The sequence below is a fragment of the Arachis duranensis genome, chromosome 6 (genome assembly GCF_000817695.3).
Source record: "Arachis duranensis cultivar V14167 chromosome 6, aradu.V14167.gnm2.J7QH, whole genome shotgun sequence".
Taxonomy (NCBI): domain Eukaryota; kingdom Viridiplantae; phylum Streptophyta; class Magnoliopsida; order Fabales; family Fabaceae; genus Arachis; species Arachis duranensis.
This window is the reverse complement of record NC_029777.3, coordinates 51065562-51070317: the sequence shown is the minus strand read 5'-3', so window position 1 is coordinate 51070317 and position 4756 is coordinate 51065562. Positions and strand designations below refer to the sequence as shown.

General features: G+C 41.7%; 1 non-coding gene across 1 annotated transcript; it reads right to left on the bottom strand.

Moving 5' to 3' along the window:
- Positions 1 to 491: 491 nt before the first annotated feature.
- On the bottom strand, positions 492 to 599 carry LOC127740197 (small nucleolar RNA R71). The gene has a single exon (XR_008000878.1). It is a non-coding gene; the product is annotated as a small nucleolar RNA R71 (small nucleolar RNA).
- Positions 600 to 4756: the final 4157 nt, after the last annotated feature.

Below are 4756 nucleotides of genomic sequence, written 5' to 3'. Positions count from 1 at the left end.
TTGGTGCTGAGGAAGAGGAAGAGTACTTTGAACCCAACATGAAAGAGAATTTGGAAAACAATCATGAAGAAGAAGCTCACAACCATGCTAGAGAAGGCCCTGCAAACCATGTTGGGCAAGAAAGGAGAGTTATAGGCTCCTACATCAATCCTAATCCAGGAAACTGTGGAAGTAGCATCCAGAAGCCCACCATACATGCCAACAACTTTGAACTAAAACTCCAGCTCATCACCCTTGTTCAAAATAATTGTTCATTTGGAGGAAGTGCTCAAGAAGACCCCAATCAACACCTAACCACCTTCCTGAGAATTTGTGACACTGTGAAGTCTAATGGAGTCCACCCGAATGTCTATAGGCTGCTCTTGTTCCCTTTTTCACTTAGGGACAAGGCCTCCAAATGGCTTGAATCCTTTTCAAATGAGAGCCTAACAAATTGGGAACATGTGGTGAACAAATTTTTGGCAAAATTCTACCCCCCTCAAAGAATCAACAGGCTGAGAGCTGAGGTGCAGACTTTCAGACAGCAAGATGGTGAGACTCTCTATGAAGCATGGGAGAGATTCAAGGATTTAACAAGAAGATGCCCACCAGAAATGTTCAATGAATGGGTTCAACTTCACATTTTCTATGAAGGACTTTCCTATGAGTCAAAGAAGGCCGTAGATCATTCATCAGATGGCTCCCTAAACAAGAAGAAAACCATTGAAGAAGTCATCGATGTCATTGAAACAGTTGCTGAGAATGACTACTTTTATGCCTCCGAAAGAAGTAACACTAGAGGAGTAATGGAGCTGAACCACATGGATGCATTGCTAGCTCAAAATAAGATGATCGCCAAGCAGCTAGCAGATCTTACTAAGAAGGTGAATATAGGAGAAGAAGGTGACTGGGAGCAAGCCAACTATGTTGGAAACTCACCTAGACAAATCCATGATCCATACTCCAAAACTTATAACTCTGGATGGAGAAATCACCCCAACTTTGGGTGGGAAAATCAACAAGACCAAGGTCAAGATCAGAGATGCCACAACCTCAATTCCAACAACAATGCAACTCACCAACACACCTCACAAAGATTCTATCAACACCCACCTAACCAACCTTCTCAACCACCTAATCTCAACCCACCATCTCTAATAGATGATAGACTCTCAAAGATTGAGGCTCTACTTGAAAACTTATGCAGAGAAGTCCAAGACAATAAGGTGTTTAAGGAAGAAGTGCGAGCCAATATCAAAAACCAAGGAGAAAACATCAAGAGATTGGAGTCCCAAGTAGGGTATCTATCTCAACAAATTCCCAAACCCACTGATGGCTTTCCCAGTGACACAGAGAAGAATCCATGGGGAGAAACAAAGAAAGTAAGGTGGAAATAATGTAAGATGATAACCACAAATGATGAGAGGAGTATGAATGGAGTAGAACACCTCCATGATAATCAAAAGGAAAACCAGGAATAAATAAGCCATGCACTTCAACCCATACTCAAGAAAGAGCTAAAGAAGAAGGAGGTATTGAACCCATATGCACATTTTCCCCAAAGGCTTAAAGGTGGTGTAGCAAGGAGAATATATTCAAGGTTCCTCGATATGTTTGCATCTCTTGATGTAAATATACCATTCATTAAGGCCTTCCAGCAAATGCCTTTCTACATCAAGTATATAAAGGAGCTACTAGCCAGAAAAAGTCCATTGAAGAGTGGACAAACAATAAAGATGAACAGGGATTGTAGTGCTCTCATTCAACCAGGGCCACCCACAAAGAAGAAGGATCTAGGGATTTTTCACATTCCCTGTGCCATAGGAGAAACAAAGATTGACAAAGGACTTTGTGACTTGGAAGCAAGCATCAACTTAATGCCCCTCTCTCTCATGAAGAAGCTCCAAATCAATGAACTAACTCCTACTGATGTAATTATCAGATTGGCTGACAAAACTCAAAAACAGGCAATAGGAGAAGTTGAAAATGTGCTGGTGAAGGTTGGGAGCTACTATCTCCCCACAGACTTTGTTGTCCTGGAAATGGATGAGAATCCTATTTACTCCATTATTCTCGGAAGGCCATTCCTAGCCACAGCTAGAGCACTCATAGATGTAGAGCGAGGAGAGTTAGTGCTGAGAATACATGACGATCAGCTCACTTTCAATGTCTTCAAATCATGGCAAGAAGCAAGTCAAGAAAACAAAGAATCAAGAGAAGAGCATAATGAAGCACTGATGCAAGAAACAAGCAGTGAAGCACAAACAACACAATTGGAAACCCCATTGGTTGGAAAGTCATATATTCAGGAAGAACCACATTTAAAGGTAACTCAAAGGGAGCTGAGCTCACCAGAGTCATGCAAAGCTAGCAACAAGGATCCCTTAGAGAAAGAATCTATAGAAAGCAAGACAGCATCAAGAGAAACAAGGAGGAAAGTACCCAGAAGATGGAAAAACAAGAAGATCCCTACAGAGGATTTCTCCCCGGGAGATGAAGTGATCTCTGCTCACTATCCAACCATCCCACCTCATCTTCCTACCATCCCATCTCAGCTACCTCAAGTGTACACCATCAACAAAATCTTGTCCTTAGAGCATATGGAGCTTATCAACAAAGCCAATGGATATAGGTTCACTGCAAGGGAAGAAGACTTCAAGCACTATCAACCACCTTGACAAGGACCAAATGTCAAGCTAATGACGCTAAAGAAGCGCTCCATGGGAGGCAACCCATGTTCAATGCCCTCTTCCTTTAATTTCTAATAGTAGTAATAAGGCAAATTTCATGGATTTTTAAATCAATTTTGACAACCAATAAAAGACTCCTTTACATGCAGCGTATAGTGCATAATAAGTTTGGTGTTCAAGGCACACCAAGTGGGCTTGAACACACTTTATGAGGTAAAATTATTCCCCAAACTTGTTGCACCATTTGATCACAAACAAGTTTGGTGTACCAACGTTGCATGCATGGGGGTTTTAGTTGTTGATTGATTTGCATTCATGGAAAGCATTTAGCCATTTAAAAACAAAAGAAAAAGATATTTTTTGTTAGCTAGCTCACACTTTAAATTTTCCCACCAAAAATTTTAATTAACCATTTGTAATTTTTCTTCGTGTATAGGGAATCAAAGAGGACATTGATGGTACTTGATAGGACAATTAAGGAAGGGAGATTTGGCCACTATACCAAGGAAATCTCACACTTGTCTTCAAGGGAAATATCCTTGGAAGTGTGCCATGCAACATTGGGAGTTGGATAGCCTTGGGGACCCGAACCAAGACCCTCATAAAAGAGGTGATCCTTGTGCTCATTCAACACCAAACCCTAACGGTCCATTATCAAACAAAACCATCAATCCACACCCTTCAATCAATTGCCATCTTCCTATATAAACCCCTTCACACAATCTCTCCGTATACACTTCATAATATCATTCCTCTCTCTTCCTTCTCTCGGACACACACTTCATTCTCTACTTTACCGAAAGTCTCATACACACTCTCCTAACCACATCTTGTGAATCGCAACCACACGTCAACCATCTTGAATGGCATCATCAAGCTCCAAGAGGCGAAGAGGAAAGGAGCCTATGGGGTAACCTCCCTCCGATGCTGGGAGATTCAAAACATCCTTCCATGAGCTCGAGTTTGAACGGATAAAGAACAAAACAATACTGCCTGAGTTGACATTCCAATTTAATGAAGATGAATGCCCACAGATTCGAGAAAAAATTGAGTAAAGGGGATGGCAAAAGCTCACTAACCCGGAAGCAAGGATAAATGCAACCCTCATCAAGGAATTCTATGCAAATATGGTTAGAGAAGACAAGACCATAGCCCCCACCTTCAAGAGCTACATAAGAGGAACAGAGGTAGATTTCAGCCCCAATGCTATAACAAGAACTCTTCATCTGAAATCACCCTATTTTGACAAGCTCAGTTATCATGAAAGAATAAGCAATGGCCCTGACAATGATGAACTTGAAGAGATTGTGAACGACATGTGTGTTATAGGATCGGATTGGGAAAGGTACTCAGATAGGAGACCACGGTTCATTAGGAGAGGCGACCTCATCCCGGAAGCCAAGGGATGGTTTGAGCTTGTGAGACGGTCTATCCTTCCAGTCGCAAACAATTCTGAGGTCAATATTGCTCGAACTACCATGGTACATTATTTAATAAAGGGTGGAAGCATCAACGTACACAAAATTATAGCTGAGGGAATCCAAGAATCAGTTGAGAAGAGAGATTCGGGTGCTAGACTTTGGTACCCCAGCACCATCCTTAGATTATGCATGAAAGCCAAGGTAGTCTTTGAAGACAGCAATCCAACTTGGGTAAGTCTTGGGAGATCACTTACACTCCAACGTATAACTGGTGCACAAAATTGCAATCACACTTTTGCAATTCCGCACAACTAACCAGCAAGTGCACTGGGTCGTCCAAGTAATACCTTACGTGAGTAAAGGTCGATCCCACGGAGATTGTCGGCTTGAAGCAAGCTATGGTTGTCTTGTAAATCTTAGTCAGGATATCAGAAATTATCAGGATTGATTGTGAAAAGTAAAAGAACATGAAATAAGTACTTGTTTTGCAGTGATAGAGAATAGGATGAGGTTTTGGAGATGCTCCATCTTCTGAATCTCTGCTTTCCTACTGTCTTCTTCTTCAATCACGCAAGGCTCCTTCCATGGCAAGCTGTATGCAAGGATTTCACCGTTGTCAGTGGCTACCTCCCATCCTCTCAGTGGAAATGTTCAACGCACCCTGTC